This window comes from Gallus gallus, chromosome 4 (genome assembly GCF_016699485.2).
Source record: "Gallus gallus isolate bGalGal1 chromosome 4, bGalGal1.mat.broiler.GRCg7b, whole genome shotgun sequence".
NCBI classification, from domain to species: Eukaryota; Metazoa; Chordata; class Aves; order Galliformes; family Phasianidae; genus Gallus; species Gallus gallus.
The window spans coordinates 11,064,041-11,087,377 of record NC_052535.1 but is presented as its reverse complement, the minus strand read 5'-3'; the positions used below and the strand labels follow the sequence as shown (position 1 = coordinate 11,087,377).

The 23,337-nt window shown below is 46.4% G+C and overlaps 1 long non-coding RNA gene across 2 annotated transcripts in view; it reads left to right on the top strand.

The window, feature by feature from the left end:
• Positions 1–23,337, top strand: part of LOC107052075 — a 46,260-nt gene that overhangs the window by 5,711 nt on the left and 17,212 nt on the right. For both annotated transcript variants that reach the window (XR_005859195.2, XR_005859194.2), the window contains exons 3-5: positions 11,909–12,121; positions 19,468–19,599; positions 20,835–21,005. This is a non-coding gene — a long non-coding RNA (uncharacterized LOC107052075). The remainder of the gene's footprint in view (positions 1–11,908; positions 12,122–19,467; positions 19,600–20,834; positions 21,006–23,337) is intronic.

Sequence of the window (23,337 nt, the reverse complement as noted above, 5' to 3'; positions counted from 1 at the left end):
GGTACATAGGCTCTGTACAAATTACAGCTTCTTTAAGAGCAAAGTATGCTGTGGAAAAGCTGGTCTTATCCAGCTCTGTCCATGAAATCAGGGAGGAATGTCCCACTAGAAAGGAAACCAGGAGGCTTCATTGCATTTTGAAAAGCTGGTGAAAACTAAATGAGGGCATGAGGAAAATCACAATACATATTTTCTTTCTTCCCATATCTTGGTCTGTATTTGAAATGTTAGAAACACTGAAGCACCATCTTGAAGCCTTCTACTTGGCTTCAGTTCCTGGACCAGCTTTCAGGTACTTGAGCCAATTAAGCATCATCATCTAGTCCATTGCCTTCACTTTTCAGCTCAAGGCAGAGCAGCAGCATACTGGAGGAGCTCTGGCATGCTTCAGTGAAATGACTGCCTTTTTCCATGCGTGTCAGGATGTGACTCAGAGGACAGAACGGAAGGTGCCCTGGGGATCCAGGTAGCAGCTCCAAAAACGGAAGGTTTTCATATCTTACAGGGACAGAATCAACCACTGGACAGAAGGGAAACCATAGACAACGTGGCTACTCGATTAGATATATAGTTTAGAGGAAGAGGAGTCAAGGTTGCTGAGGAAATAGGATAAGATGGCCATATGCTCGATGTTCCCCATGCCTCATGGCTGTAGCCCACGCATCCCTTCTGCTGCCACGCCATGACAAGGGTTAACGGGGATGGATGTAGAACGCAAAAACCAGATGCAGGCAGAAGCTGGGCCGTCAGTGGCAGGAGGAGGAACCCCTGTCGAACGTCCCAGAACTAGCGAGAACAGACAACTTGATTTCTATTGTGTAAGTGGGGATTTGTCCGCAATGGTATAGTAACAACTAGAATTAGAAAGGAAGAAAGAGTGAATTCTTCCTTCATCCCAAGCGTGTTCCCTCCAGGGCAAAGGTCAAGTGCATTGTGTGGCCGTGTTTGGATTCATAATAAAATAAGTGACAAAGGCGAAAACCCGGGGCATGCACAGGGACTGAATAAAGAGAAGTGTGGGCTAGACACCAGAAACCACTCTTTCACCCTAGGGGTCATTAACATGTGCAATAGGTGACCTCATGACATGGTGCGGGGGCAATAGAGACACTAATGTGAGTCATTTATATGCTAGCTTGAGTGTATTCAGCTATCGATAACAGCATTTTTCTGAGCATAGTGACCAGCTCCTCTGGTAAAATGGAGATGGTCCCACTTGCTCATGCAGTATGCCAGCAGTTACTCTCAGCTGCTCAGCTGTCTTCTCTATTCCTCCATAGGGGAAAAAGGGAAAATAAATAAATAAATAAATAAATAAATAAGGCAATCCACAGATTGTCTCCCCATCCCGTATGGGTTCCATAGACAGAGTCCATTCTGTGCTTCCTAGAGAAAATGCTAGGCAAAAGTTTCAGCATAAAGCATGAAATGCTGATGGAGGTGAAATTTGTCCAAAGCTTTTTTAGAGAGAGAATTTAGTGACCTAATAAAACTCTGGTAAGTGGAGCAGGATGGCGGCCTCAGAAAGCTCACCCTTTGTTTTGAAGGTTGTAAACCCCTTGCAGGTAAATGTCTGTCTTACCATTCCTCAGCATCTCCCTTGCCCACCTCCTGTGCCCTGACTAGCTCAGTGCTGTCTGATTCACCCTTTGCTTGCTGCCCACCTTGATACCGAAGTTGGATGCTGCACTGCACAGACCTTACTTTCTTGGCTAAGGAGTGGTTGAGATGGCTCCTGGCATAATGGAAACAGTTGTGGAAGAGGTGAGGGGAGGTGTAATTTAATTCAGGAGAGAGCTTCAGGCTGCACTACATATGGAATAAGTCATAAAAAACTCTACAGTGGTGCAAGTCCTTATTGCATCTCTACTCTCCTTAGTCCTGTCTTCCAGCATCTCCAGCATCTGCAAGGAGGCCCTCAAATGCCAGCCTTTGGTCATCTGAAATAAATCAGCTGGTCCCCACTTTGTCTAAAATGAAATCTCCCCCAGGGGACAGCTGCTATGTCCCTCTTTTCAGCTGGAATGAGGTGAAGGACTGAGCCTCACTGTGTAAAGAAGTGCTGGTCAGAGAAATGAGCATATAGCCTGAATTGAAGGCTAGCCCCAGCAACACACACCTGGTAAATGTGCTTTGGGCATGGAGAATTTGCATCTTTGCAGGCATTTCTGCAATAAGCCTGCTAGTTTATCCTAATTTTGTGAGCAACCATTGCCTGCATCATGGTGCCTTCTCTGTGTGTGTGCACATCTCCCTGCTCCACCACAGTAACAGCTAATCCTACAGGCCAGTATAACAGATTTGGCAGGAATATACAGATCTTGATGATGCTGTGATCCTGCACATTTCATGGAAAACAGAAGCCTTATAAAGGAACTGGTCTCATGAACTTATTGAATGAGGGTCTGTTGTCTCAGGCCAGCACTCATCAGGCACCTGAAAATCTGCCCAGCTGAGGCACTGAATACCCCAGAAGTCTGCTTCTTGATTATGTATAAGAGACTCCTGCCACACAATGCAAACTCACTGCAGAGCAATATTTATTTAGCTGGTGGCCCACCAAGCATTTGGTATTCCTCCAGGATGAAGTACTTGTCCTGTGTGCAGCTTCAGTACGAAATCAAGTCTTCTCCTCTACTTGCTAAGAAGAAGATGCATGAGTGGAGGAAAATATTGTGATGGTGAACGGAAGAGCAACTATTTTCTGTCCAATCCCGAGTCTTAGTGCTTAGGGTGGATTTTCACTTCCATAAAACATAGTGAAGAGCTTCTCTAGTACTATGACACAGCTTCAGGCTCGACCAAAAGAGTTCCTTAGACTACTGACTGATTTCACTTATTTATTTATTAGCCAAGGGCTCCTTTGAGGTCCTATCATCTCTTTCTCAACTGAATTTCAGATAACTTTTCTTCGAGCTCAGACTCTTTGTAGCTGGCCAGTTTTAAAGATAGGTTTGAGCTGCAGACTTCAGATTTGAAGCTGGACCCGGGTCTGGGATTTTGGTTCTGACCTATTTCATTCTGTGATACAGCTGCTCTCAGAAGACTTGGGATGTTCTTGGGAAAGTTAATTTCGAAATTATAGGAATAAATGATGTCAGATGGCTTTACCCTCTTGCTTTGAATCTCCATGAATACTAGATGGCTGGACTGTTGAGTCTGGGTTGAAGAAGATAAAATTCTGCCCAGCAGTTTCATCTTTGATGGTTATGATAGAAATGCGGCCCCAAAGGGGATTGATCTTTGCCCTGATATCAAGATTTTTTCACGGTACATTGAAAAAGGCTTCTTGGAGGTCTTGATAGAAACTGTGGAGAAAAGCTATCAAGAGTTGCCATACTAACTCCCCCGGCCTCAGCAAAGGTGCTGCAGGGTGAAATGTTTGGAAACAATTAACGTGCTCTTATACCAACATGACCTTTCAGAGTGCCAAGCATCTTCTATGGGGCCTGTAACTCAAGCATTAATAATGGATTACCAAAATCAACCAGCTGCAAGGGAACCACTTCTCCCTGCTTAGATAATTCTCCTCCCAGAGAAGAGCTATTGATTTTGATACTGATTCCTTCCTCCCTCGTGGAAGGGCTACACCCCACCATTGCTATCTGTGACAGTCAGCTCTCTCCTGATCTGCACACAGCATACACATCAGCCACGTTTCTCTGCACCAGCAATAGAGACACCCCTCCAACATAACTGAGACTGCTGATAAAAGCAATGTGCACTTCTATTTTCTCACCAGATGATTTAGTCAGCCTTGCACTTCAGCATCTCTTTCCCACTAGTTGGAACAAGTAACGACTGAGCACTGTGGAGCTACTTAGACCCACATCAACTTTGCAGTATCCATAGTACAAGGGATATGGATGAAAATCAGCTTGGATCATGCAAGCTGGCTTGGGCAAACACCCTCATATGCTTGTGCCCTTGTATCACTTCATTCATCCTTTCTGCTCTAAGCCCATGTTTGTGTTTTACTACTTGTGTTGGAAGTGGTCCTAGGAAACTGCTCTAGTTGTCACTGTTTGAGCAGAAGGATTGGACCAGATGGTCACAGAGGACCCTTCCCACCTCAGCCGTACTTTTCCAGTTGCTGGAGTTGAGATGGTGTTCTGGATATCTTTCTGACTTGCTAGAGCTGCAGTCCCTGCAGGGGATGGAAGGAGGAAGAGGACCTTGAGCTTGTTTACATTGCACATCTTAATTTTATGGACAGAACTGAAAACTTGTTTCTGTTTGGTCTTAGGCCAGCCAGAAACAGGAATCACTTGTAAGTTTGTGTTAGCTGTAAACAGAAATCTTATTTTTGTCTGTTTTCCAGAGGAAAATGGGGGGAGGAGGGAGGGAAGGAAAGTATGTAATCACAGTGGTGTGTGCATGTGTCACTTATCTTCACACCCAGTGATATATGAACTTGTTGGCCACCTTCAACTATGTTTAGCTGTGGTTGGTAGAAGTGGCCTAAAAGATAGGAAGAAATACAGCAATTGGATACAGCACCGCAAGCCCACGAACAGACTGAGATAAGGCAAGCCTGAAGCACGTGTTCAACCTTAATGAGACACTGGAGAATCCAGTTGCTGGGAAAGCTCTGGGTGTGGGGCAGCTTCAAGTCTGAGTTCACACTGCTCCAGACATCAGAGAAGCCAACTACAAGAGGCAAACCTGCTGGGAATTGGACTTCATTAGTACCTCTGCCTGTGGAGTAACTTGTTTTCTTGGAGCATCTGTCATCTCTTGTCGGACACGAGTGGTGGAAACAAAGGGCTGGATTCATGAAGGAACTTACAGTGCTGCTACAGTATGGTGGGAGCAAGGATCCTCTTCTACACAGTGTGCTGGAATCCAGCAGGGATGGGATCTGAGCTGTGGCTGTGTGGATGGGTGCTGAGCCCTCAGGCTGTGTGAGGGAGGTGGCATTCAGACTGTATAGGAAGAGGATGCTTGTGAATTAGGCCTGAGAAACACCTGTAAACCCTCTTTTATACCAGAAACCTCAAAATGAGATGCTGAGAGCATGAAACTTCTTTCTCAGAAGACGAGACCAAAATGAACAGCTGAAAGAAGTCCATGTTGCAGGTAGGAAGGAAGTCGTGGAATTTGCTGTTCTAAGTTATAATAGCTATTTTGACAAAATAAACATCCCCCACTCCTCTGCAATCTTATCTGCTACAATCATTTTGCCTCCTGGTAGACCTGTCCTCCACAGACATGTCTTCAAAAGTGAATTGTATTCAAGTTCACTATGAAGTTTCATTATGATGGTACTGTAAATAGACCACAAAGCAAAAAATCTGTGACCCTAAATTCCAGAATCTGCAAAAACTGCTCTTACTTGGCTCTCATCCATCTACTGAAGTGCCCAGCCATGGGCTCACCATGTAGCAGCAGGATGCAGGGTGCCAGCTCACGTCTGAAATCCTTGCTCAGAGTCAGATGGTAAGATGGGAAATCCAATCATTTTATACCGGTCAGTGAGTGAGCATTGCTGAGCATATGGGTAAGTCAATAATTGGCTTTAATTAAGTAAAAGTTCTTTCATTAATATCTTTTTAAATGGATACTCTACAAAATCTGCCTGGGGGAAATCTCAGGGTTAGAAAAGCCTTATGGTATATATTACTGCAATACAGCTGAGTTAGGTTGAGATACCAGCAGGGTGAGCATAGGAGGGAATGGGGGGAGTGTTTGGAAAGACAGCATGGACAGAGACTCATTAGCTGCTCTGGACTGAAAGGAACATGAGTATTAGCTTAACTTTAACCTGAGCAAGTCAGAAAGATAGTTTTGAAGGTAAAAGTACGGTCTGCGATCACTCATTGTGTTCTGCAGATGGTGGAAGCACAGCTGAACCACAACATTCCCACCAAGCTCGATTCAAAGCACCTTATCCCACCCATGAGTTTCACCATGGTCCATGGTCTGACCACTGACATCTACCATTTGAAGCTAGAAAACTGCACCCCCAGGCCCAGCTATCATGCTTTGGAGGGTGTTGAGCTTGTAAATTCCTTTTCTTCTGACTCAAGGCAAGATTTTGGTCCAATATCGGCAAGTTGACATGTGATCCTGGGTGCCAACATCAAACCAAACCACTGTTTTTCGGCAAGTACCATCCAATCACACATCGAGCATGCATCAGTGGCATTTTTGGTCCAATTCCACATGAAGCATAGACACAAGAAGAATAAACATGTTGGTTTCTCCAGGTGAAAAGATAAGCACTGGAAGGAGGGATCCTATCCCCAAATTGAGCTCATGCACAGAAAGGTGCCAAGAGTTCGTGTATTTCTATGAGAAATGTCTTCTGGTTTCAGGCTCCATTTCCTTTCAGGTCCAAGTGGTAAAGGCTGTGTAATGTTCAGACTGAAGCTTTTTATGTTTTGAAGGGAATGGTGTTAGAAAGTGTTGGCGGTCTCTTCCTCAGTATTGGCTGCGACAGTCCAGGAGTGGAAAGCTTCTGATTAACACATTGTGCACGTAACCTGACATGTTGCCCAGTTTTAATATGCTCTTTTATCAGGTCATGCTGTCCCTTTGAAGGTTCTTTGCATATTGCCAGAGCACAATATCTACAAACAACTCCTGCTTCTTCCCTTCTCAGTTACTTACACCCATGTTGACAATTTAAATACTCTGTCGCCGTGAGTTTCTCTTTTGACTTGTCTTCTCAAATTAAAAGCAAAACAAAGCTAAACAGGAGCCTTCTTCACTGAGACTTACAACTATGGAAACCGTGACCAACTAAAATGATAAATCTGGCATCTCCTCCTTTATGAGCTAACTTTTACTTGCCTGAAACATACTGATACTAGGCTGGTGCTCACTGCAATTTGTATTACTGTAAGTAACCAAAATTCTTGCTTCAACCCATTTGTTTAGTGCAACATCAAAAATATGAACTTAAACAAACCAGGAATCTTTATTCTCAAATGAGACTTTGCATTGAGCAAAATAAGAGTAATAGTTTGAGCAGCAGTTGGGGCAGTTGTATGCACCACCCAAGGACCAATGTGGCAGTAGATTTTCCCTGCGTTTGAGGGGTGACCATACAGAGATTTTTATCTCTGTATCTCTACTTTTTATCTCTATACAATGGTGTGGACTTGTCTTTTCTTGATAAAACCCCAAAGGCTAATTTTCACTGAATATTATGTTTCAAGGAATATTCTGTTTATGAACATTTTGCTTCAGCCAAATACAAACGGTTGGACTCAGTTCCCAATGAGCCCCATGGTCTGCAGTGTAGAAAATATTAACGTATCTTCCAATTTTAGCCTTGTGGAGGTGAGAAGTCTGGGTTTTCATTGCAGCTGATGAAAAGGAACAGCCCCTTTGGCAGGCAGTTATTTTCATCCGTCCTGCATATCTGATTCAGGATGGGTGAAGCAGCTTTGGGCAGCACTCTCTACTGGTCCAGGAAGATGCTGGAGTTGTTGCCCCAAGTCACACCCTATACTCCCCTTCAGTTATCTGCAGAATTGGCGTTTCTCATGCCAACTCCCTTCAACCTCCTTTAAAATCCATCTGTCCCTCACAATGCTGTTTTTCTTCTGTCATTTTTTTCACACTATTGTCTGTCACATCGGGCAGCTCCGGGACTGGCACTTCCTCTCATCCTGGTCAGCTCGTGCAACCAAAGGATGAGATCTAATCAGTGGCCAAGTCACCTGCCTACGATCCCAATGCAAATGCTCTGGAAAACACAGCTGGAGGGTTAATGAATTGACCAAGCCCCATGTCAGAGCACACAAGGCTAGATGTAGCTTGTGCTGGTTTTCATCTCTCTTTTTTCTGGTGCTGCAAGAGAAGACAAGATGTGCTCCAGCAGATCTTTGCCTCTCCAAGGATCCCCCAGCAAATCTCAACGGGTCCCTGCATGCTCCCATTTCGGGCAGAGGTGGAAGCCAACGTCCTGGCTCAACGCATCCAAAAAGGAGCAATCCTACAGCCAATGACACCCTCTCCTTCCACCCCTGCCTAGGGCTGACCCCATAGCATTGACTACCTCTCCTGTTGAAAGCAGCTAGATTTTGGCATGCTCCTGTAAGGAAAAGGAAACCCTTTTTTCTTTTCCTCTTCTTCTTCTCCTGCATTTTGATGGGGCTGGAGATCTCTCGGAGGAAGACGCTCTTCCCTTTTTATCAATTAGGAGCACACACGCGCTCTCTCGCTCCCTCTCCCACCCCTACTCTGCTTTCCTCCCAGCTCCCCTTGGCTGCCGATTTCAGACAAAGATGTGTGAGTTCTTTGATCTGCCTGGCAGCCACCGCTGGGGGATTGGCTTGGAGGTTAATTACACACAGGCCGTCTCCAGCTGTGGCAGGAGCCATTCGGCTGGAGAGGGAGCTGTCCCTTCTCCCCCCTCCAGCTACAAACTTCAAGGGGACAGGAGGGCAAGGAAGGTACCACTGAAACCCCTTTTGATATGACAAACGGGCTCCTTGCTTGCCTCTCTGGTTCTTGTTTTGTTTGTCTAACTGGTACTTGAAATATGGATGAGCTCTCAGTCCTGAGGGCCCAGCCACTGTCTTAAAACCTCGCCTTCTTTTCCCACCCCAACTGGAGTTTTGCTCTCCTGTCTGTCTATCTCTGCCTGCCCACGTGTCCTTGTCCAGCAGCCTTCTGCCCACATGCCCATGACTAAGCCCAGCTCTCAAGGAGAAGGAAAACCTGGACCCCGTGTTTGAGCAGCTGTGCAGAGATGAGGAGCCTCATCTGCTGGAGGAGAGATGAGCTGCTGGTGGTGCCCGGGAGGTTTGCGTTCTGTCAGTCCCTCTCTCTGTGCCTGAAATACTCAGAGATTTTCTTCTGTTTATTCTTCTCTTAAAGCCACTTAAATCCCTCTGTGCCTTGGTTTTCCAATCTTCATAATAAAAGCAAGATACATTTATCTGCTCCTCGGGGTTGGATTGAGGCTGATTGATTTGCTTGTCAAACATCCCAAACTAAATAGTGTGGCACAAGAGAGCTGTTGGTGTAATCCCTCTGCATTAGCAAAATCCCTCTCAAAAGGAGCTTACACAGATGCTTCAAGGCAGGTATAGATGGATTTCAGATGCTTTTCGGTGGCTCCTAGGCATCTCCCTTGGCCTCTGAACTCTCACATGATATCTAAGTGTGGGGCTGGGGTCCCCATGCAGTGAGATCTGCAGCTGACAACAATCTGCATGCTAAGGACATCACACAACCTAGACTAGACCTATCCACGTGTGCAACCTCATACTTAGATCTGCACTCTCTTCTGTGTAGGCTTAGGGCAAAATTCAAATTTCTCATTCAAACAGTGTATCTGTAGTACTCAAGAACTATAGCTAGCTTGATTGCATGTCAGTGGAAGCCATCAACTATTTGCAGCAAAACATGCCTGTCTTGAGACTTTGTCTGAAGCCAACATGCTGCTGTGCTCATCTGGGTTGTGAGCAAATCTGGGAGCCAAAAGGCAGAAAGCTCACCTGTGTACATCTATTTTGCTGACTAGTGGAAACTTGAGTGCAAGGACCTGTGGGTCTGTAGCAGAAATGCTAAGTCACAGTTTGAAGCAGTGATTGAGCACCTGGTGAGAAGGCAGGGCCAACCCAGGGGAGCTCAGGTGCATGCAATGTACTTGAGTGCCCAGAAGGGGTGGAGCCAGGATCTACCCCTTCCCAGACCTCATTTAAGGGTTGGCAGTGGAGGTAATGGTATCTTCCTTGAGATCCCTGCCTACTGGAGGCCTTCTGAAGGTAAGCAGTTTCTTTCCTTTATTTTTGTGCCCACAGCTGTTGCATTTGAGCAAATCCTTACTTGCTGCAGTCTATGTCTTTGCTGCTCTGTTGTTACTGCTGTGCTTTCCATCACATTGCAGAGTCCTACATGCATCCCTATGATATTTGAACTACTGAGATGGTGGGGCTGTTGTCTTGTGCAGATACCAATGTTGTGTCTAATACTGATATCCTGGTTAAATAAAGAGCTGTAGCTGAGCTGCTTCTTCCATTCCCTTACCGCCCATATGCTGCTGGGTGGAGGAGAAGCAGCTGAACTGCTGTCACCTTCCATCCCCAGAGCCACTCATAGGTGCTCAGGGGTTGGGAGTGGCACCCAGGGCTGTGTGTGCCCTGGTGGGGAGAGACTGTACATCTCATGGAATGAGATCATATCTAGCACAGCCCTCCATGTTGAGGAGTTGCTCTGTGCTGTGGGGCTTTTCATGGGTTTGTGATGAGTAGGGACACCAGTGACATTTTACAAAACACTCTCTTTCCCTGAGAGACAGCCAGAACTTACACTTTGAAGCTGCTTAACAGCTTAAGGTATGAGGCTAGTGGGAGGAGACAGGCACACAGCCCACAGCTGCATGCAGGAAGGAGCTCATGTCAGTCAGCCTCAAGTATTACTTGGGGCTGATGGCACTGAGTATGCATGGGTGAAACACAGAGTGACATTCCCTCATGTCCATGGCATGATAATGAGTGACAATCGGCTCTCCCTGTTCGTGCTGTCCAGACCTTCTTAATGTGCTGCATAGGTGACTTGGGTTATTTCATGTAAGTTTGAAGCTTGTTGGAGGACAGGGTGGAGTTTTGAAGTCTGCAGAGCATCTGGTATTTGCCTTGTGGTCTGTTCTGATGGTTGGATATCATACTCCAGCCCTAGGGAAGTTAGAGATTGCCCTCTGTGCAAAGCCATCTCAGCCAGCAATCTCATGGATACAGGCACTACAAAGTAGTTGTGTTGGGAATGAGCAGTAGATGAACAAACTCAGCCCTGTGAGAGCACTTCTCTCCAACACACAACGTGTGATTCAACCTCACGTTGAATCTAGAAGATGCTACTTCTGCAAATCTCGCACGCCTTTTGCAGCCCAACAATGCTGTCCAGCAGAGAGAACTATGGAAACACATCCTTGGCTTGCTGACCTCCTCTGGATGACACATGAATATCTAGGAAACTTTTGCCTATAAATCCATTTTGATAGTTACAAGTATGTTCTATACTCTATTAATTCCCCATTGTGAATTCAACTCCATGGAGTGTTTCTTCTCAAGCTGTCTGCAAATGAATGTACTCAACATCATCTCTAAAAAGACTTTTGATTTTACCTGGCTGAAGGACTTCTGTTACTGTAGGGCAGCTGGTTGGGAAGGATCTGTGAAGGCAAGTCTGCTTTAGATATGCATGCATATCCAAATCTATACATGCAATAAGCTGTATGGAAGCAGCTCTCCAGCAAAGTGTAGGAAGGTGTGGGTACAGAAATGGTCTTCACTGGGGTTATGGATGTCAACAGAGCCCATAAGAGCATCATGTTGGGGCAGAACGTAGGGTGCAAGCTCCTCTGGCATGAAGTCAGAAAGCCCTCACTGGAGTTGCCTTCCTCCTGCCAATCTATGTAAGCACCTCTTCTCTGCACCTTCCCTTAAGTCACGTCTCTCAGCTTGTGCTAGGTGACACATCTCACTGCTTGTAAGCACCACTGCACCTGTTTGCTCTGAAGTAAGGGGGGCCCTGAGAGCAAATCCCCCCTCAGGGAGGCTTCATCCAGGGAGGGAATGGTTAATCTCCTGAAGCTATGAACCCTGGTGGGCCCGTTTTTTTTCCTGCAATAATGAGAAGTGGAGTGTGCACATCGCAGTGTGATTATTACCTGTTTATTTTTTCATGAGGCTTCTCCACTGTATGTCACTCTAGTGTCATCATCTGTAAACACATTGATTTAACCATTACTTTGGAACAGCACTCGCCTGCTCTGCAGACTGGATACCTGTCCCCTGAGGGCACCAGGAGTGACAGAGCGGGCTGAGAGCTCTTCCTTGGGCTCTGCTTCACTCTCTGCAGTACTCATCTCTCCTCTCTTTCTACTCTTCCTCTTCTTTGCCCTCTCATCCACCTCTTCCCACTTAGCTTTCTGCTCCCTTTCTTTCAGCCACCAGCCCCATCTGCTGCCCCAGCCTTGTGCTTTGAAGATGCAGCAGCAGCTTGGAACGTCCCACCTGCATGCCTGCAGACATTCCATGAGGAACAGAGCCTGGTGGGTCTTTACCTCCCCTTCTCTGAAGGTGTCTGAGCAATCCAACCTGTACCTTCTGCATCGTGGAACAGGCTGCCTAGGGAGGTGGTGGAGTCATTGTGCCTGAAGGTATTCAAGAAAAGGGTAAATGTGGCACTGAGGGACATGGTATGGTGGGGATGGGTTGATGGTTGGACTAGGTGATCTTAGTGGTCCTTTTCAGCCTTAAAGATTCTAAGACTTAGGGAAAGCTTGGTTGCTGTGTGGAACATCCTAAGAGGGTACCCCAGGGAGGTCCCTGAGCTGCTTTTTTTCTGGACAACAAGGGAACTGACCAGCTCATTTCTAGACTATTAACCACTGGAGCTACCTCGGGGACATGCTGTACCACTTGCATCTGCAGGCAGTGGCATATGGAGCACCTGGGCACTGCTCTGCCCTCAGTCAACCTGAGCTGGGAATTAGGTACCATTATAAGGCTGAAATCCTTCCACTATGGATTGGAAGAGTTGAGGGAAGCTCTCAGAAACCAAGCAAGCATTAGTGCCTAGAGTGTTTGTAGGGTTATTTCTACCTTAAGCCATGAGTGGGACTTTCCTCTCTTGTCCTGCCCATGCACCTGTAAAACCCCACCCTGCAGGAAGGGAGCTTTCCCCAGGCTGTGTGCAAGTCAGATATATATTGAGGTAGGAGGGCTAGCTGGTGGAGCTGTCATATTGTACATGTTGCCACATATCTATAACGAATCTGATTCAGACCTTTGCACCTTAAATGAGTACAAGGGGCTTAATGTGCAGGGCTGTGAAGCAGACATAACTGCTGAATAGCAGCTCTCTTTGCCGTTATTTTAGGTTCATGGTGGTGTTTCTTGCCACAGCTACTGCACTCTGCTCTTTCATGCGGTGCCCTTTAGAGCCAGCCAGGCTCAAAGCCAGCACTGCCTGTCTTTAGTGTCATGCTGGTGCAAAGGGAAAGCCTGAGGAGAGGCAGTGGATATATTTTGATTTATTTTTATGACTTCACAGACAAACTTGGAGAGGAAAAAATGGGGAAGAATCTTGGAACTTGAACCCTTTTAATAAATTAATTTTACTGATTCTTTTTTCCCCTGTTGTGATGCCCATGGCAGACAAGCACCATGAAGACTCCTGGCCCCTCATTCATGCCCTGCCAGTGCACTAGTTTGCTCTGAGCTTACCTTGGAGGAAGGGCCCAGAAGGACAGTGGGATGTGAAGCAGAGTCAGGGACATCCCAGGGTGATGCTGTGGCACTGTGAGCCATGTTTCATTCTTTGAGTGGCACCGAGGTCACCAGGAGGCATGCCCAAGTGATGTTAACCATCAGAGGGATGAGGACTGTCAAGGTGGTTTTGGCTGCATCTCCATGTGAGTGCTGCCTGCTGAAGTGTTGTCATGCTGAGTGATGCCAGCTGTTTCTTCAGCCCTGAGTCACATAAGATGCTGCTCTTGGGCTCTGTTTTGCTCTAGAAGTTACTCAGTGTGCTGTGAGCTGCTTCTTTCCTTGCTCAGAGCAGCCCCTGCTCCACCTCTGCAGTGCTACGCACACGAATCCATTAAAGCCTCTGCAGTGCTCCAGAGCTGAAGGACCTATCAGTACTGCGCTAAAATGGCTTTGCTAATCCCTACTGTTCAAGAGGGAATCAGCAACAGTCCCTGAGGGACCCTTTTGTTCTGCTGTCAAGGCCCTGGGCTTCTTAGCTAAGTATAACAACTCTGAATGCTTTCGCAGGAGCGCTCAGCGTGCATTATTTATCATTGTCAGGATTGTTACACTTCAGAGTCACATTCACCTACCCATTGCATCCTGCAGGTATTGTGGGGTGATGCAATGCCTTCATGATTGCAGTAGCACTGGTGCATGGCCTCATCCTGCAGTAGTATGGGGTTAGTGCGAGGGTGGCAAGGCCATGACAGATCCAGGCTTTTCCCCCATTAAAGAAAGAGTCTGGGTGCCCATGGAAGTGAGAGATGCTGCAGGCAGTCTTGTGTTAGACAGAAAGTCAGGAAAGTGTTCAATGAGGCCAGAGGATGAAGGGGGGACAGTGAGGAGGGCTTGTGAGAGGAAGGAAAGGTTCCCCCTAGCTATCTTCAGCAGCATAGCAGAAAGTTCTGTGTCTGAAGGCTAGTAGGGGAATTCCCATTCCCACAGCAGGCAAGTGGAGTAAGAATGGAGATGGGTGTAATGGTCCACTTGTGGAAAAACTATAGAATTTCAAGAGCCATGACCTCCCTCTCAAGAAGATCTCAAGAAGGTTGAAGACCACTAGCAAACTCCTTCTGGGGACCTCCCAGCTTATGTGGGATGAGGGTTGGAGGTATAACAAGCCCACCAATGTTCTTCAGAACTGTACAGCCTTATGGCAGGCTTAAGAGATGTCTTTTTCATCCTCAGCATCACTGGGAAAGGGATCTGGTCCTGGAGACTGCCCCCTTTGTGGGTTGGAGCTGAAAGCTTGGGAAGTCCTTTGAGAATGAGATTGTAGAATGGCTTGGATTGGAAGGGGCCTCAAAGATCATGTAGTTCTAAACCCTCTGCAGTGGAGAGAGCTGCCAACCACTAGATCAGGCTGCCCCTGGCTCCATCCAGCCTGGCCTGGACACATATAAATATGGACCACCCACAGCCTCTCCAGGCTGTCTGATGCCTGGCATGGGTGACCATAACAGTGGTTTTGTGGAGTAGAGTTTCCATGCTCATCACCACCCACAGCAGCTACCTCCAGCCAGACAGGGGGCATCCCATGGAGGACAGCAGGAGCAGAATGTGGGTGAGGAAGAGGGTGCATGAAAGAAGAGGAAAATAGAAATCCAGACTAGAAAGCAGGGAGCAGAGCAAGAATACACGCTGGCATCCTGAATTAAGAATTCCTCCCTGAAAGCTGCCCAGTTTTAGCAAAGTCCTTTTCTGTCTTTAATTAATTCTGGCTCCCTTCCCCCTGCCGACCCCAGAGAAGATGGAATGTTTCCAAGAGAAGGAGGGAGGGAGTGGCGAGAGAGGGGCTTGGAGATAAAATTAAGGGGAAAAAAAAAAAAAAAGAAAAAAAAAAAAAGGAAAAAGAAAAATAGGAGGGGAAAAAAAAAAAAAGAGAGAGAATCCTCTTTAAAAGTCACTTTGCATCCCCTCCCTGAGCGGGAAGGGAGCACGGGTCATGTCAGAGCCCTCCGCCGATGTGCCTTGCCTTTGCCGTTTTGCTAATGACACTGGAAATATGCTAAGGAGCCGGCTGCGAGGGGGCTTTTCTAATGCGGTCACTTCCTGGGACCTCAAAGAGGCTTTAATTGCGGGGCCGTGGGGACGGCAGGTGTGCTTGTCATCTCTAATCAGCGAGCTGGGTGCACTGGGCTGCCCGCGCCGAGAAAGCGGGTTTCTAACGCTCCTCCTCCCATCCTCGCCCTCATACCCCCCAACTTTTCAACCATTGCACACCTGTCAAAATGATTATGGGAATGAGACTCCATCATGGGCAGAAAGAGCAGATTTGAAGGAAATCCTCTTTCTCCCTCGCTCTCGCCCTTTCTTTTCTTTTTTTCTTCTGTCTGTGTTTTCTTTTTTATTCTTTTTGCTCACGTTTGCTCGGCTCAAGGGAGATTAAGGGAGGGGGGGGGAAATCCCCCTGGTAAATGGGTCCTAAACACATATTGTTGTCAGCAGGGCTTTACCCTGATACATTCTGGACTCATAGCAAGATTTCCATGCTGGTAGCTTGTGGATAAAGCTGTAATGTAGCAAATGAGAGGCAGTCTCTGCGAGAAGCAGCAGCCGCCTTGCACACCACATTGCTTACTTGCACACAAATGCCCACAGCACACAGACATGTATTCCCCAGTACAGAAGCTCAGCACTCACTGACACACAAAACAATGCACGGATGAGATTGGTCATGCTTCTTTCTCTATCTTGGTAAGCAGCACCCAAAGGCACAAACATGCATTCAATTGCACGCACCCCAAATGCACCAGCACGTGTGGATGAAAGAAAACCACTAAACTCATGTACATCTCCCCAACTACAAGGGCAAACACCAAATCCCATGCTAATTTTCACCGAATCAGTCTTTTTCTGCCCACCCCATAGGACAGACTGAGAGACAGCAGGTGGGATGCAGCCGTCCAGAGAGATGCCCACCTGCTGCAGATAGACAGCTGGCTCTGCGGATGGACAGACAAGTGTTGAGCTCTTTGATGTGCTTGAAAAGCCCTCTGGAAGCCTCTATCAGCTCTGGAGGTGGTCACCAACCTGCTAATAAGAGCCAACACCTGGGCTGCCCAGGTGATGGGACCTTCTTCTAGAACTGTAAATAAATAAACCCTGCTGGGACCTGAAGCACAGGTTCAGAGGAGAAGCAGAACTTGTTGTGCAAGTTGCAACGTGGTGCTAAGTAAGGTGGGGGAGCTGCACTATATGTATATTTTATAATACATGGAAAGTGACTTTTAAAGGATCTCAGGTGATGTTGTGATGACAAGTGGACCCAAAACTGCCCTGAAACTCAGTCACTACTGTCTGGTGTTGCTTGGAAGTGAAGAGGTTTATTCATGGAATCATAGAATTATTTGAGTTGGAAGGGACCTGTAAAGGTCATCGTTTCAAATCCCCTGCCATGAGCAGGAGCACCTACAGCTCCATCAGGTGCTCAGAGGCCAGTTCAGCCTGACCTTGAGTGCCTCCAGGGTGGGGCACCCATCACATTTCTGAGCAACCTGTGCCAGTGCCTCATCACCCCTACTGTAAAAAACTTTTTCCTTATGTCTAGTCTAAATATCCCCTTTTAATTTGAAACCATTTCCCCTTGTCCTATCACAAAACACCCTGCTAAAGTGCCTGTTCACTTCTGTCTTACAGCCCCCTTTAAACACTGAAAGGTTTATTCTGCTTGCCTCCCCCTGTTCTCTCCATCCTCTCCGTTTGCCGACTTTTTCCCTCCAGCCTCCTACTTAGCTGTGCAGATCCATGTCTCCTGCTGCTCTGTCCTGCTGGAACTCATGTCTGGCTCCTGCTCTTCCTCCTGCGTCTCCCATGTGAACATGCCCCTCTTTTCTGCTGGCCTGTAAAGAACCAGAGCAAGGGAAAGGGGTAATATCACATTCAGATACTTACAACGAAGAAGCCTTCAGCAGTACTCTAGAGCTCCAGTGTAGAAGATACACACACACACACAAAAGAGTGGGATAGATCTCAAAAGCTTTTTAAGTTGCAAATTTCTTAACATCATGACCAACAGATCTTGGTAACTCAATAGGCAAGAGACGTAGGAGATGAAGCGGAAAACGTCATCTTAGACAATGGCTAATGGTCACCCAGGAGTTCTTTATCAGGTGTGGAGAGCAGACCTTGCTATCCCCAGCTCTATCCCTGCCCAGGGGCTTTTTACATTGACTGGGGATAGCATTTTCAGAGGAAACGAGTAGAGGGTTTTTGATGAGAAGTCGTCATCGTGGCTTTAGGCAACATCTGGGGTTTGCCTTGTCTGTCTTCTATGAATGTCCAAGTGCACGGGGCTGCAGGGTCCAACTTACAATGTAAACAGAGCACATGGGCAGGTTACAAAGAAAGGAATGAATGCCCTTTCACAGAACAGGAGATACCAGAGAGACCCATAGGGATGACCAAAGTCCATTCGCTGGCTCAGATGGACAGCTTTGACCCAGCAAGGGTGAGTGGAAGCCCACATTTCAGTGCTTGGTGGAGCAGCAATAAATAGTCTTAAATACATGTCCAGGCCTCTATTTAAACCCCCACCTCTTATCGAACCTGGGAACATGAAAAAAAGAGGAAAAGCAGAATGTCTTCGTGTGGGAGGCACTGCTGCAAAAGCAGATCTAGGGGGAAAAGAAAGAGAAAACGAGTGAATGAGTGAGGACAGAAGAGCTCATTTTCGTCTATTGAAAAGATTCTGTTTAATAAAAAATTGATGACATTTTAGTCGCTGAGATAGGCCTGTTCCCCTTGAACATGAATCTCGTCATTCTATTTTTCATCTCACTTAGCTCCTTTCTGATTATCAGTCAGGCCTTTTTCTCCATCTCCCCAGACTGTGGGATCCACCAGAGACCCATCCTCCCACACGTGGCCCCTTTTGAAATGGGCTCTGCTCAATCCGGGAGGGAAAAGAAAGTTTAGTCCTAAAGCAGTAAACTAACTGACTAACTAAACTCCTTTTGTTGTTGCTTGAGTTGTTGGTTTCTTGGATTGTTTTTTTTTTTTTTTCCCTATAAAGAATAATGTGAAGGATTTAAAGAAGAGGAGGAAGGATTGTTAAGGCATGGAGGAAAAACAGTTCAAGCTTCATCCCTGCGAGCATAGGCACTTGAGGAATTAACCAGGGTGCTCACCATCTCTCCTGAGAGGAATATGGGACCTCTGGAATCAAATGAGAGGATGTCGTAATTCATGTGGCATAGAGAAGTTAGCCTCAGCATGCTTATCATGATAGAGGTTTGTGTGGGTTCAGGAGGTGATCAATCAAATTAGGGAACAGAGAACCACCAGGGAGTAATAATATAGAGATGTATTATACTGGATGCTGGGAAAGTTCTATGGGAAGGTGTGGTGAGATGGAGAATCCCCCACTTCCCATGACTGTTTGGATACCTTTCAAACTGGAATTGAAGTCACATTAGGCACTGGGATGAAAGAGACATTCGAGAGAGTGACAACTGATTTTCTCTCCTGGCAAGACTTTATCAAATACATCACTGACTTCTACAGTTAGAGAAGAGTAAAAAAGTAACTTCTGGCCAAAATGACTTGTGCTTTGTATTGCCTACAGTAGGACTGTGCTTGTGGGTGAGGAAAAGGAAAAGCACATCCCTCCCAGCTGTATATGGGAGCACCAACGTCACCACCCATCTAGCTGGCACTGAGATCACTGGATTGGCTTAGATTTGTGTCCTTCCATGGGATTTACTGGCTGAGTATTCAGCCGCGGGAAGCAGGATTGAAAACCTCATCCAGGACTGCCATGGCTTGCTATGAATTTATCTCATTTCTTCGTTAACTAGTGGAAAAAAATACTTACCATGCAAGCACTTCAGCCAGCTTCTTGCTCTCCAGATTCCCAATAAAGCTGGCCAAAGCTTTTCCTTTTTGGCAGACTAAAGTTCTGCTGGATTTCATCAGATCTTCCTTTTTTTTTTGTTGTAAGTTTTCTCTTTATTCCAGTGGAACTTTCCTTTTCTCAGACCTTCTGGTTTCTATAGGAAACCGAGAGGAGGAAAAAATGTTACCACAGATACTCCGAATTTTTTTGTTTGTTTGATTTGTGTGAGTCTGCAAAGCTGTTGCACTGCTCTCCCTCAGATCTACATTGGAAAGTGCGAGCACAATGCAGAGGGTGGTCCTAACATTAATGATGTTGAATGTTTGGTGGAAAGGGTGAATTCTGCAAAGCACTGCTGTTTTGTTTTTTTGTTTTTTTTTCAGACCCGTGTGCTTCTCTGTTCTTTTTCTCCAGGTAATATGTATCTTGTTCTTGTTCTTACTGTGCTGGCTGGATTAACCAAACCCCTCCGGGAAGTTCTGCCTTCATTCCCTGCAGTAAAAACTGGACTGAGCAATACTGGACACGTCCATCAGAGCTCACCAGGTGCTTCAGACACTCCTTATTTCAGTCAGGGCCATCTGATTTATTTAAAGATACTTTGGGAAATATATTTAACAGATCCGTTTTCCTGAGCCATCACTCTCAGTCATTCAACTGAAAGGTAGTGTAGATCATGAATGTCATTCTTTCTTTAAATCTTTAATTGTCACTATTAGAAGCAGCTTTAGCCTCCTGAGAGCTCGGCCTGTCTCTCACGGAGGAATCAGGGGGTGAGAGGACCTCAGGCTGATCACAAGATTCAGTTGGGCATCCTGAAAGTGGGGATTTGTAGCAGAAGAAAATGATGTTTGTGGTGGAGCACGTAGGCAAAGGAGAGAGATTGCAGCAACCTGCTTAGTGGTTGCAATAGGGAGCCTACTTCTCTACCACCTACTGACGGGTCTGTTAGAGACACTGAGAACAGCTGGAGTCATGGGCAGGGGATGCCAAGCACTGGAGACCTCGTGATGTTTAAGTTAAACCAAGAAATAACCTGGCTCATAAACTTCAATTCAGCCTACCCCTTGCAATGTGTGCATCTCCCAGACTGTTATCACATCTATGGGCACAAGCTCTACGGGCAGCCCCACTGCCACTGCTTCCCACCTCAAGGTCTGGACCATTTCAGGAGGAAGAAGTGCCAAGGAAGAACTTTCTATCTGCTCTGAGGCCAAGAGCAGGAGCATGGCACGGGGAAAAGTCCAGGCACAACTGAGAAGACACGATGATCTGTGAGGGCAGGACCTGATTTCTGCACCAAAAAATGGTTCTGCAAGCTTAGCCTAATTGCACAGAGGTGTTGGCAGCATGTCAGTGCTGTAGAAAATCAGGGGAGGTTAAGATCTTGTTAATTTGTACACACACAAGGGGATCGGGAAGGACTGGAAGCCGGGGAGGGAGAGGGGGAGGGCGGATGAAAAGAGGAGGAGGAGGGAGAGGACTTGCACATGAAAATGTAGGGTTTATGTGTGTGAGGGGGTCCATTTCCAAAGCAAGAATACAAATGATCCCAACAAAGCCCAAGCTGTCCTGAAACCCTGTAGCCAATTAGTGCACATCAATATTTAATCAGATCTCGCTATTGTGCAGCCTGGACTGTGCTACCCCAGCCCCTGCCACACTCACTCTTTCCCATCACAGACACACTGTTATGACACATAATGATATTGTCAATGAATAATTTAGAGCAGTTTTTCTTTTCTTCTCTCTCTGTCTCTCTCTCCCCGTGCCCTTATTAGCAGAAAATGTGGAGCAAGTTCTGGGAGGAGAGGAAGGAGCTTCTTCTGTCATGGTGCTCGGGGATGGCCTGTCCTCCTGCCCTCCTTGGACAGCTGTAAACCAGGGATTCCTGCTGCCAGAATGGGCTGGAGATGGCCTCTCCTTAGTGGAGAGACTGGACAAGGAAACAGGTAGGAAGGTGGTCTTGGAAAAGCCTGCTGAAGCTATGTAACTCCTTGGATCACGACATCTGAAGTGGCAGGGCTCAGGAACACCAGGGAGAACGCCAAGTGAAAGTGGTTGGGGATTTTCCAAGAAAACTGGTGCAAAGTCTTCTCTGCTTGTACTTTCCCTATGGCACTATAAGGAAGCAGGGTCCATTCAAGGATTGCAGTGGGCAGCACTGTAAAGATCAGTCTTCAGTCGAACAATTCGTGGACATAACCCATCACACAGACACACATGTGCAAGCTAATGCTTATTCTTTCATCCATTTGTGTTTGGAGGAAGCATAAAGCATGACCACCTCCCTGTTTATGTATGACACTTGCCGGACCAGGCTCTATTCACCTGCAGGACCCCATCCATGCAAGATGGACAAGTGAGGTGGTATGGTGCGTCAAGGTCTTACAAACACCAATGTGAGCAGTCACTGGCAGAAGTAATGGCATCAGGGAGTGTTAAATTGTACCTCCACCCCTATCAAGTTGAGCTGTACCTCCATTCCTTGCACTGAACATCAGGAAAATTATAAAGCAAATTATAAAGCAAATTTTTCTAATAGCTTCAATTCTCTTTCCCATACTATCCCACTGATAGCTTTTTTATGATCCCATCCTCCCTGCTCACACCCCACAACAAGCTATTCTATGTACAGCTTTTAATCTCATGCTGAGAGGGCTCTCCCTTTCTCATTAGTAATTTCCATACCTGCTGGCTCATGTCAGCACATTGGGGTGAGAAATCTCAGCCATACGATGTTCCTACAAATTTTGTGGGCATAGAAGATAGGGGTTAAGTTGTTGGATTGATAGTTGGACTGATGGGTTGATCGTTGGTCTGGGTGATCTTAGTAGTCTTTTCCAACTGTAGTGGAAATGCTAAGTGATGGCTTGAAGCAGTGATTGAGCACCTGGTGAGAAGGCAGGGCCAACCCAGGGGAGCTCAGGTGCATGCAATGTACCTGAGTGATCAGAAGGGATGGAACTGGGATCCATCCCTTCCCAGACCTCATTTAAGGGTTGGCAGTGGAGGTGAGGGTATCTTGCTGGAGATCCCTGCCTACTGGAGGCCTTCTGAAGGTAAGCAGCTTCTTTCCTTTATTTTTGTGCCCACGGCTGTTGCATCTGAGTAAGCCCTCACTTGCTGCAGCCTCAGTTCTTGCTGCTCTGCTGTCATTGCTGTGCTTTTGTGTTACACCAACCCTACTGGTTTTTTTTTTTTTTGGTTCCATGAGTTTAATTCCTGCATCATAGAGAAGGGTGATATCACTTCTCTTTGGAAAGTCTGGTATGGATGACAAGGAAAGAAGTAGTTATCAATATTTCTTTTAATTTAGCGAACTTTGTTTAGAGAAAGTGCTTGGTGGAGCAGCAGTAAATAGTCTTAAATAGTTTTTTTTCCCAGCATCTTTCTCACCGTAGAGAGGCTCTATTTGGCTGAAATTGTTCTGGAGAAATAAGACTTGTCCTGATTTCAAGTCCTAAAGCCCAGGAATTTCTCTTGTCATCTGATGTGGGTCTCTGATATAGTGGCCAGTCATCCATAGTTCCTACTCACACCTGCAGTGCTTATCTGCTTTTTTTTATGCTTCTGCAAGCTCCAGTTCACTGCTCTGTCTGGGAGGGGTGACACAGTTAGAGCAGGAGCCCAAAATACCTTCTGCATTTGTTCTTCTGGCCTGTGAAGTCAGCACAGGAACCCTGTGATGGAAATGGATTCTGGAGTATCTTTGCAGGCACAGCATTGATGGAAGTGGTTGGTGGTGTCCCTTGCTGTCCTGACAAGCAGATGGCACCTGAGCCTCGTCTCAGGCACTTTCTTGTATTTAATTTGCACGCTTTAAGCTGTGAAAGCCAATGTCTGGTTACACCCCCAGGCTTTATCTTCCTCTCAATTTGCATGCAGAGCTATAACAAAACTAGCAACTTTCTGTCCACCCGTCCACGTCACCAGCACAGCATCAAAGATCCTGTGTCCTGTCTTGAAATCATTACTATTGGCAAAATAATTGCAACAACAAAACTACTAAAAGCCCTGTTTGCACTCCTTTCATCTCGGCTCAGCCAGGATCTAGCCAGCCTTCATAACACATACTTTTAAAAGGGAAGAGGAAGAAGGGAGAAGAAATCTTATCCCTATCCTCATCTTTACCAGGGCATCATTGGCTATTCTCATGCTATAAAGCACAACATTATTTGAGTTTAGGAGGATTTTTTGTGTTTGTTTCTGAAGCAATGAGTGTCAAAGTTGATTATTGATTGAGACTGGGGGATCTGAGGACTGCATGAGGAAAAGTGCCTG